Source organism: Mesocricetus auratus, unplaced genomic scaffold (assembly GCF_017639785.1).
Source record: "Mesocricetus auratus isolate SY011 unplaced genomic scaffold, BCM_Maur_2.0 Super-Scaffold_100013, whole genome shotgun sequence".
NCBI classification, from domain to species: Eukaryota; Metazoa; Chordata; class Mammalia; order Rodentia; family Cricetidae; genus Mesocricetus; species Mesocricetus auratus.
Genome location: NW_024429196.1, coordinates 50,792,581 through 50,804,019, shown reverse-complemented (window position 1 = coordinate 50,804,019; position 11,439 = coordinate 50,792,581). Strand labels below are relative to the sequence as shown.

Here is an 11,439-nt window from a genome sequence, read left to right as displayed (position 1 = left end):
GCATCTCCCGGAAACAATGAGTTTGGAGATTTCCCCCGGGTGTGAGAGCGCGGACTGAAGGCTGGGTGTTCAAAGGGTGTGTGGGAAGGGACCCGGACCCGCATCTCCAGGGCAAAGTTTTCAGGGAGGTGGAAGGAGAGAGGGTCAGGACTGAGTAGCTGGTGTTTGGGGACAGAGCTGGCCGAGCAGCGCACCAAGACTCGGAGCCGGGCGGGAGATGCGGGGAGAGGGAGGGGGCGGGGAGGGAGGGGAGGGAGAGAGGAGGAAGGGGTGAGAGGGAGAAACCTGCCGCGGCTCTCCGCCTCTTTGTCTGCTCTGGGACTTGGAACAAAAGGGGGAACTCTGATGAACTCCTTCTCCCGCTCCCTGGACGCCCGGGTATCTCTCTCTCTCAACTTTGTCAACGCGACTTTCTCCGCTGTCAGGCTGCGCAAAAGTATCCCAGCGCCTCGCAGACTGCAACAATGGAAACAATGTCCCTTCAAAGTGCGACGAAGTGGGGGAGAAGGTGAGTGACTTGTCCTGTTTACCCCGTTCCCTTCAGGTCGCCAGGCTCCCAGCCCTTCCGAGGGCAAAGTCGTAGATCCAAGTTTGACTGTTTCTTTTTTCTTTTTTGTTGTATCTCCTTTCCTGGTTCTCCCTTTCTTTTGTTCTTTAAGGCTCTTGTACAGATTGTTTTATTTGTTTATTTGGTCCGCGTTCATCTCATGTACTTCTTTGGAGGGTGATGGTGAGGGGTTGGGGAGAAGGGCATCCAAATGGGCACTGCCTCGCTTTTCCCCAGTTGTGTATAGACTGGAAGAAAACATTCTGATAAGGATAGAAGTTAGATTAGGTTCACCCGCACCCGAGCCCGGACTTTGGTCACGAAAAAGGAAGGGATGCAGAGGTGGGGGTCATTTCCTCACGCGTTTTCAAACTTCAGTGTCTGTGGAGCGCTCTGGAGGCATGAAGCTTGCAACAATGGAATACAGGAGGGAATTGGGTGCCAAGGGGGTTCCAGCAAATTGATAGGAGCCCTGGAAGTTTTCTTGGGGACTAGGGTCCGGTGGAGGAAGCCACAGGTTCTAGACTGTCAAGAGTTGCGCAGATGAAGCGGATGGGGCCTGGACCATGAGTTAGGAGTCCGCTCCCCTTACCTCTCTGGTCTGGTTCAGTTTCATGACCCACCCAGAATGACCTACTGCTGTCCTCGGGATCCATTCTCTTTTCGGTGGCGGAGACCCCCACTCCCCCTCCATTTAAGTGAGTTTGAATAGAAAAGGGACCACGAGCCCGCTGAGCTCCTCTGACCTAGCCCTCCGCCCCGCCTTTTGTGTTTTAACCTTTTGTTTCTATCGGCCACACCCGCCAAAAAGAGCGGCGGCTTTTCGTTTCTGCTCTGCGGGGAAGCAGCGCAGTTCCCTCCAGTTAGTGGTGAAGGGTGGTTTCCTAACTTTGTTTCCAAAGTCCCCTAACTTTGGGGACTTGCTGGGTTGGTTCTTGCTTAAAAAGTCAACATCTTCACTTTATTTGAAACTTCTTTTGTTGCTTTTCTCCTTCGTTTCAAAAGTTATTTATCTCTACTAGTCACTCGCGAACAGAAAAAGATAACTTAGAGATCTAAGTTGGGAATTTGTCCAAAGGACAAATGTTGGCTTTATCTGTGGTCGGGTGTCTTTAACTACGACGCTGTCTTGATTCTGCAACACAAAACCAGGCCCATCATCTTCAGGTATGTTTTGTGGGATTGGTCCAAATACCAATGTAATTTATCAGCTTCTCCACTGTCTTCCTTGTTCCCAATTGCTGGAGGTGCTCTTCAAACTCTTGGAGCCACTCTCCACAAAAACAACTGAAACACCGAACCCAAACCACTGTTGATAACCCCAGGAAGCATCCAAAGGGAATGGTAACTTCTGAAAGTGACCACTCTGCAAGGTGCCAGAGCTGTGGAGCTTGGAATTTTCATGTCAAAGTCTTTAATGAAGTAAGATGATGGCAGCTGTTCTTATGGGAAGGAAGAGTACAGACTGGCCTGGGAACTAACCTTGATAATTCTAATCATATAGGTGTCATTTCCAGCCAGCCTCTGCAAGTGTCATGTCATGCTTAGCCGGAGTACTTCCCACCGATCCGCCTTCGAATTGTTCTTATTGGATATATACTTATCAACCAGTGTCATGAAGATGCCCCGACCTAAGCAAGTTAGTCCTGGACAAAACACCACCAGCTTCTTCCTTTGGAGTTTCTTCAGTTACATGGTTGGGATTTTGGACAATGCTTTCCTTATGTGGATTATTGCAGTTTGATGATGGGAATTCTCCACTTATTGAAGGTATGTTGCTTAGATACCAATAAGCACTTCATTTCGGGCCTCATACTTACTGCCGCTGGGTGAACAGTCTCCCTGTTTTGAGTTGTTGCCTGACCAAGTAATTTATGACTTTGCATTTCCTTCTTGGGGACTGTGTTTTGTAGATCTTCTCTCTAGTAGAACTGATGATTTGGGTGTGTGTGAGATGCACGTTTATTGATTTTTCAGTGTGTCGGTCAATATCTGCACATATAATGAATGTTGATTTATGTATATTTATGTATATTTTATGTCAGTAATGGGTCTAGTATGTCCAACAGTCCATGCCTTGTTTTATTTGTGGCTTATTTTCTCCTTAAATACTGGAGTGCATACTCTCTTTTAACAGAACTTATGTGGCTTGCATTACATTATTATTATCATTATTATTTGTATCTTGACAGTTCATTTTGATAAACAAAATCCACAAGTGGTCCCAAGTAAATGAATTTCTAATGGCAGGGTGTCGATACAAAGGGCAACAAATGAAAGATTTAGCCACGCAATAATCCAAAGGCATGATGCTTTTTTAACCTTCATGACAGATTACCAAGGCATTATATTCTTTTTTAAATGCCTTACAGTTCATTTCTATTCATTTCTGGGAATGCAACTAAAAATCCTCATCTTTTCAATGGTAGCAGATAGGGTTACTTTTGTATAGTATTTCCTGCCTTGTTGAAGCAGTGGTTGTTCTGGAAACTCAGAATTTGATCAAAAAATTAATTGGAAATAACTTTATCCCATTATCAGTCAAATATAGTGATTTTTGGATTTGTGTGTAAAACCCTCCTGCACTTCTTTTTATGTCTACAAAATGAAGGTTTAACCAAACTTGTATTCCTTCATCTTGGTGTGTGCTTTGTCATTTCGTTCTGAAACTTAGACTGTCTTTTGTCGTGAAGTTTATTTTTGAGTTGCTAACCTAGAGAGGGCTGGCATTGGGACCTCATTCTCATTACTGTGATTCAGTGCTGCAGAATCTACTTCCAGCAAAGTGTCCTGGAGGGCTCTGCCAGGGTTCCCTATGTCTCACCGGAAGTTTATCTGCTAGAATACTTTTCTGGACACAGAAAAGGACAGTGTCACTCCTCAGAAGAGTATTACCCATCTGAAGTGACTCTATTGGAATATTGTTTAATGGCTACTCAGTGTTGGGCTCAAAGGTGTAGACTCAGGCTTTGGAATGAGTACCAGCCCAGGCAGTTATTCCCTGTGACATCTTGCCCAGGTTGCTTGATTTCCTTGGGTTTTGTCATTTGTAAAGTAGGCTCCTTAACACCTGTCCCATAGAAGCAAACATGTAGAGCTGGGGACATTGCTCCCTTGTAGAGCTCTTGCCTGTCATGCCTGAGACCCTGGGCTCAAATGCTAGCACTACAAATTACAACAGGACACCAAGAGCATATATGTCTGAAAAAAATATAACATGTGACTAAGAATTAATAGACTTAATAAGCAGTACTGTCTTTGGCTTCTGCAATGAACTAGTGATGTTTGCATGCTTCAAACTTTCTTTCTTAACTGGCTTACAAAATACAAGTCATGTCCAACAAAACTATTCACTAAAATAATCCAAATTAATTTGGAAGGAAGTGTGCGCATGCTTGAGCATGCCTTTCTCTGAGAGCATATTCTGTCTAGTTCTGTTATCCAATCACTTGCAGATTAATTTGCTCCAGCAAACATCGGTTGAGTACTGCTATGAGCCAGGTTGCTGTTGAGGAGTCAAACTTCACCCTAGCTGGGATGATGGTGACTTCCAGAATTAGTTAACTCAGATTCTCTCCTTTGTTTTTGTTTTTTTTTTTTTTTTTTGGTTTTTACTAGACAGGGTTTCTCTATATTGTTTTGGAGGCTGTCGGTCCAGCCCTGCCTCGAACTCACAGAGATCTGCCTGCTTCTGCCTCCTGAGTGCTGGGATTAAAGGCCTGTGCCACCACCTCCTGGCTTCTCCTTTGTTTTTACATTTGTTTGTTTGTTTTGTGGGTTGAGGCCCCTGCAAGTGTGTGGAGGTCAAGGACCTGAGCAACTGGTGCCTCTTGTGGGAGCTGGTTGATTCTTTCACCTTGTAGTTAGCTTAGATCAAACTCAAGTCTTCAGGCTTGGTGATAAACCAGTGCCCTTAGGGGATGAGCCTTCCCACCTGCCTAGTTTATTCTAATTGTCTACTTAGAAAGCTGTTAATGATGAGTGGTCTTTGATATCGCTTTAAATTTGAAGTGTCTGAGGAGTAACTCATTTCACACAGTGCCTTGCCTTGAACTATGTTAATCTAGCTCGGTGATTCATGCCTGTAACTGCAACACTCACCTGGAGCATTTGAAGTTCAAGGTCATCTTTCATTATCAATTTGAGTTTGAGGCCAGCCCAAGCTACCTGAGATCCTTCCTCAAAAAAAAAAAAATTGCTGGTAGTGGTGGCAGTAGTAGTGGCATGCACCCTTAATCCCAGGACTTGGGAGGCAGAAGCAGGCAGATCTCTATGAGTTGGAGGCCAGCCTGGTCTATAGAGTGAGCTCCAGGACACCCAAGGCTACACAGAGAAACACTATCCCAACCCGCCCCCTGAGTATTTATTCACTAGTCAGCTAAAACATGAAAGTAACTCACGGTGTGTAGAAACTGCTCAGTAGAACAGGGTACTTTCTAAAATGAAGACACACGTTTAGGACTTCATCTTCTTGATCTGTGTCTCAGGAAGGTGTGTGTGGTGCCTTCTGCGTGTGACTACCTGGAGGGAGATTACAGTCCCTTTTTTATCCTTCAGGAAGTTTTGGATAGGAATACCAAGGTATGGACTTTATTTTAATTTGCAATCTACTCGCAGGTAGTTGCCTAGAAACAATAATATTAGATAGGATAGAATATGAAATATGAGTATTAAAGTGGGAAAGCATCTCCTAAAATGTATCCAAAGCTGTCGTAAACATTCATTTACTCAGCTACTAATAGCTGAAAACAATGTTCTAAAGTTTCTCTGAATGTTGGTCATTGAAATTATTTCCAGGCTTACTTTAAAGTGGGGTTTTACACTTTTGGGGTTTAGCCTGGCTAGGACTCCATCTGTTTAGCTTACGACAGTCCCCCAGGCTGTTCTCAATAAACTCTTGTAGGAAGCAAGTCTGTTTACCTGTGCTGACCACAAATGGTGACTTTTAAAGACCTCACAAGCAATGAAGAGCACTTGCTCAACTTTAATTTTGAAGTCTGGGAGGTCAGTATTGGAGCCCTGTGCTGAGCCCGGAACTGGGCTATTCTCTGGGCCCTGAGTCTCAGCTCTGCTTATTTATTTGCTCGAAGTTTCTCTGGGCACCTGCTTGTAGTCCCAAATCTACTTTGATTTCTTTGTAAAAATTGTTTTTAAAAATTAAATTTATAAGCCAGGCGGTGGTGGCACACACCTTTAATCCCAGCACTGGGGAGGCAGAGGCAGGCGAATCTCAGTGAGTTCGAGACCAGCCTGGTCTCCAAAGCCACAGAGAAACCCTGTCTCGAAAAACCAAAAAAAAAAAATTTTTACTTGTGTGCATGTGTGTGCATGTCAAAACAGTTTGTGAAGGTACCAGGTACCAACTCAGATTACCAGACTTGGAGGCAGGTGCCTTTACCTTCTGGCTTGTCTCCCTGGTCCTGATTTCTTCTTTATGGTCTCAGATCTTCTGAGTTTTTAATGGAATTTCATTTTTTTAAGACTTATTTTGATCTGTGTGTGTGTGTGTGTATGTGTGTGTGTGTGTGTGTGTGGTGTGTGGTGTGTGTGTGTGTGTGGTGTGTATGTGTGGTGTGTATGTGTGTGCTTGCACGTGCACTTGCACCATGAGCTCTGATGCCACGCATGCCTGAGGGGACCGGACAAGGATGTCAGATAACTGGACCCCTTGGAGGAGTTTTAGGTAGTATAACCCCTCTTCCATGCTCTGCACCGGATTTGGAATCTCTGTAAGAAGAGTAAGCTTTCCTAACCACTGAGCCATCTCTTTAGTACCTGATTTGCAGACTTTTAAAATGCCATCCATCTCTAAAAACTTAGATGGCATTCCTGTCTACTGTTATTTAGACTGAGAATTAATCCTAGGTCCTGGTGCTTGCTGGCCTGAACTACATACAGCCTCAGTCATCTGTCCATTATTGTCAAAGATAGAGATGTTTAGAGGTATATTGTGAATCTAGGATGCCTGCATTGTCCATCTATCCTTCCTTCCCTCGTTCCTTCTTTTAACTACTATCGCGAGTGCATTCTGTGTGCCAAGTGATGCTACAAGCTTTCAGGACATAGACACAAAGACCATCAGTAAAAGCCTGTACTTCTGAAGCTTTTACTAGTGAAGGTAAAATATACATTCAAAGGAGGAAGCTACTATCGAGAAAAATGAGCAGAAGGGAGACGAGAGGGGAGAGGTTGCTGTTTTCTGTAGTCTGCCTGGCTAGGCATGGCCTTATCAGGAAGGTAACCTTGAGGGTGGAAAGGAAGGGAGGAAAGGAAAGAGCTCCTCCTATCTGGGTGGAGAGCATCCAGGCTGAGACAGGGACAAGAGCCTGACTTGTCAAGGCAAAGCCAGGGGGAGTGGAGTGCACACGTGAGACCATAGTGCTGGGGGGTGTGGGAGGAAACAGGAATGTGGACAGATAGCAAGGGGCCTTGAAGGACAGAGTGGTACAGTTCGTATATACCAAGGGGACAGGATGCCACCGAAGACTTTCAGACAGCAGATGACCTGACATAACTGAAGCTGCCCCAGAGTGACTCTGGTTGACTTAGCCAGAGCTAAAATGTGCAGGATGGAACCAGGGAGACCCTTAGAAGCTACTATACTTATCCCACTGCCATGATGGTGACTCGGACAGTAAGGTAGAAAAAGCCTATGGGGTTGGGGTGGGTAAGAGCCAAATCCTTGGTATATGTTAGAGCTAAGACTGGAGGGTTTTCCTGGTAGACTGACGGGAAATAGAGAAAGAGAGGAGATGCATAAGATTCTAAGACTTTCAGCCTGAGCCCAAGTGGAGACGGAAGCCTTTCACCAAGATGAAGGTGAACTTGCAGGAAGGGCGACCATACCTCAGCTAGAAGATGTCAGAATCCAGGTGTGTGCGCATGTGTGTGCCTGTGTGTGTGTAAATGCGCATGCCCACTTGCACCCATGCCTGCATAGAGGCCAGAAGAAGACATCTGTACCCTGCTCTGTCACTTTCTGCCTTGCTCTCTTAAGACGGAGTCTCTCACTGAACCTAGAGCCACACACAGCCATGCTGAGCCATCTTCCCAGCCCAAGATGCAGACGTCTTTAAAGCAACTAAGCAGCCTAAGAGGCAAGTCCTGTTTTCAAGACAGCTGTCTAGAGATACAGATTTATACACTGGGAGAAATTAGTGCTATTGCCATGGGTAGATGAGTTCAAGCGAGTGAGTGTGGAGAGCACGGCGTTGAGGCACCACGTTGAGGCACCGCGTTGTATGACCCCCACATTTAGAAGCAGGGAGGCTGATGGACAAAGACCAAGTCTTTTCAGTGGTTTGACCTGTTACACACACGCCTTTACAACTTCAGGTGAGATGGCTCTGTTGGCAAAGAATGTAGGACTTGAGTGTGATCCCCAGATCTCACGTGAAACAAATTGGGTGTGGTGGTATGCCCTGGTAATCCCAGCAGAGGTAGAGATAGGAGGATCTCTGGGGTAGATGGCCAGCCAGCCAGGCCTACTTGGAAAATGAGAGGCTGTATCATTAAAAAGCCAAACAGAAACCCAAGATGGACAGTACCTCTGGCCTACAGACACAAACACACACACACACACACACACACACACACACACACACACACACACACACTATCTATCTATGATGAATCCTGACTAAAATTTGTATTTTATTAAATGATTAAAATACTTCCATCTGCCTGATGTAGGGACAAGTTTTTGATCCCAGCACATAGGATACGGAGACAGGTGATTGGAAGTTCAAGGCCAGCTTGGTCTACATAGTGAATTGCAGGCCAGCCAGGGATACACAGTGAGGCAGTTATAAAATAGACAACTGACTTTCATGTCTATTATCTCAGTGGAGCCTCTCAGTAGCCACAGTGGGATAGCACAGTAATGCCCCTGTCTTACCTTGTAGAAGAAGAAATTAAGCCCGAGAAATAAAATGGTTCGTCCGAAGTTACCCAAGTATAAGATAGGGCTATTGTTTAACTTCAAATTAGTGTCATTAACAAAAGAGATCACAATAGTAGTGAAACTAAGTTCCAACCATGTGGGACAAAGCAGGGGAGGGGCGGCCACTGCTTTTTGTTGTTGTAGAGACACTGTCTCTCTGTGGATAGTCTTGGTGGGCCTTGAACTCACGATCCTTTTGTGTGGTCTCCTGCTTTTGTTTTTGTCTTGTGGTCTTGTGCAGTACCCCAGGGGTTCACCCACGGTAGGCAGACGACACTCTACCCTTTCCCTGCACTTCCAGACCTTAGAACATGCTTGGCTTTTGGACATGTTTCCAGAGGAGTAAAGACTACTTTAAGCTTGGCAGGATGAGACAACAGACGCGATGCCTGGATGATATGGGGGTTTGGGAGCCCCTTGGTTCAGGCTGGGCAGTGAAGGAAGTGGATAGGAGGTAGAGTGAATGACACTGTGTGCCTGACCTCTCCAGGGACATATAACACACATGTCTGTTCACTCCAGAATGGGAGTTCACAAAAGACCAAAGCAGCAACTGAACCACCCCGTCATGGTGCGGACTGAGGAAAACTGCGAGCATGGTGCCCTCTCCGCCTCTTGCAAGCAGCCCCACAGTGTGTACATCTCTTTCTTGCTGCCGCTTTGGCTGCTCTGCCTCCATTTTCAGCAACTGTTTATTCCCCAGAGCAAATGCTTCAAGTTGGAGGGAATGTTGCAATTTGGGGCACCACGCTGTAGATTGACAAGGGCTAGTGCAAACTTAGAAGAACTTTTTGAGATTTTTATTTGTGTGTGTGTGTGTGTGTGTGTGTATACACATGTTTGTGTGTGAAGGTACATGTGCGCACTTGTGTATGTGGAGACCAGAGAACAAACCTGGGATGTTGTCCCTCGGGGGCCGTCCTTCCTGTGTTTTGTTTTGAGCTGTCTCACTGACCTTGGACTCCGGGATAGGCATGGCTGTTTGGCCAGAAGCACCATGGACTTGCTGGTCTCTTTCCAGTGCAGTGATCACAATGGCCCCTTGTAAGTTTTCGCTTGTGGGGTAGTGTTCTGAGAGTGGGACTCAGGTCCTTATGCTTACAAGGCAAGCCTTTTTACCAACTGTGAGCCATCTCTCCAGACCTGTTTCTTTGTTTCAGGTGGGGTCTACCTGAAGGCTGAACTTGGCCTTCTGACCCTCCTGAGTGCTGGCGTCGTAGGATTGTGCCACTACACAGACCAAAATTAAGTTTGAACACAGTGATTATGATGTGGCATCATGGACAGTATTGATAGAACATACCTGTCTGAATGTGTGTGTGTGTGTGTGTGTGTGTGTGTGTGTGTGTGTGTGTGTGTATCTCCAAAGATACATGTTTTAAAAGTTCTATTTTTTCTTGTCATTGAATGGAGGTTTGTCTGAGTCACCTGCTAGTCTCTGAGTTCAGCATTTGGGTTTCTATTTGCTGGGAAGCTTTTGGAATCCAGTAAGAAGCCTCCTAATTTAGATCTTACAAAGCAAGGTCTTGCTGGCTGTGGTGGGACGTACAAGGAATCCCAGCTTTCCGAGGCTGAGGTAGGAGGACAATAAATTTGAAGGCAGCTTGGTTTATGTACAGAGACCTTGGCTTGAGAGAATTTTATTTTAATTTTGTTATGTGTTTGGATTTCTCACTGAAGGAATTCAGAGTAGGTCTGTTCTAGGGAGTCTAATGGGGGTAGCTTTGTATTGCTTTGGCAGCCTGAGATAGGCAGAGTGACCTTTTGGCTTTTTGAGACAGGGTTTCTCTGTGTAACAGTCCTGGCACTCGATTTTTAGACCAGGCTGGCCTAAAACTCACTGAGATCTGCCTGCCTCCACCTCCCAAGTGCTGGGCTTAAAAGCATGCACCACCACCCAGCGATGTTTGTATTTTTTAAAGTTACATTCCCCCTCTCTCCGATTCTGCTGTGTGTGTGTGTGTGTGTGTGTGTGTGTGTGTGTGTGTCTGTGTGTTTCTGTGGTGCTCTTGCAGAGGCCAACAGAAAACTTTCGGGAGTACTTTTTCCTACTGTGTGGAGTCCTTGAGGTCTAGCTCAACTTGTCAGACTTGATGGCAAGAGTGTTTGCCTGCTGAGCCAACTTGCTGGTGTGGATATCATATACTTTAAAACACATATTAGTGTACATGTCACCAATGCTATTTTCAGGTTCTTTTACCTGAAGATCCCCTGTACCTATTGGTAATTTCTATCCCTAATTACCAGGTCCAGGCAACTGCTAATCTTTCTGTCTCTATAGATTTCTAGAACATTCCATAGAAATGGATTCATACAGCTACTTGTCATTTGACTGTGGGGGCTTACCATAGAACTAAAGAGGTCTTCCCTGTGGTGACATTTATCTTCCTCTTATTTCTTTTGACTGTTAAGTGCTATTCCATCATACGGACAAATTTACTCCATTGTGACCTGTTAATCAGATGATGGCTATGTGAGTTGTTTCTAATTTTGTGTTTGTTTGCTTTTTTGAGACAGGGTTTCTCTGTGTAACTGCCTTGTCCGTTCTGGAACTTGCTTTGTAGACCAGACCGGCCACAAATTCACAGAGATCCGCCTGCCTCTGCCTCCCAAGTGGTGGGATTAAAGGCATGAGCCACCACTGCCCATCGAGAGTTGTTTCCAATTTTTAACTATCTCCAATAGTACTGCAGTGAGCATTTATCCATGTGTTTGCATGGATAGATGCTGTCATGTCTCTTGAGTTAATACCTAGGTGTTGAATTGGTAGGTGGCACAGTAATTATATGAAACTTTAAAGAAACTGTTTTGTAAGCTTGTGTCTTAGTCGCTGCTCTATTTCTGTGAAGAGATCATGACCAAGACAATTTTTATAAAAGAAAGCATTTAATTGGAGGCCTGCTTACAGTTTCATTGGGTTAGTCTACTGTTACATGGTGGGGGAGAATGT

General features: G+C 45.2%; 1 long non-coding RNA gene across 1 annotated transcript in view; it reads left to right on the top strand.

Annotated features, from left to right (window-relative positions):
• Positions 1–283: 283 nt before the first annotated feature.
• The window catches only part of LOC110340244, a 395,612-nt gene continuing 384,456 nt past the window's right edge, over positions 284–11,439 (top strand). The window contains exons 1-3 of the long non-coding RNA XR_005880821.1: positions 284–508; positions 1,795–1,969; positions 2,052–2,317. This is a non-coding gene — a long non-coding RNA (uncharacterized LOC110340244). The remainder of the gene's footprint in view (positions 509–1,794; positions 1,970–2,051; positions 2,318–11,439) is intronic.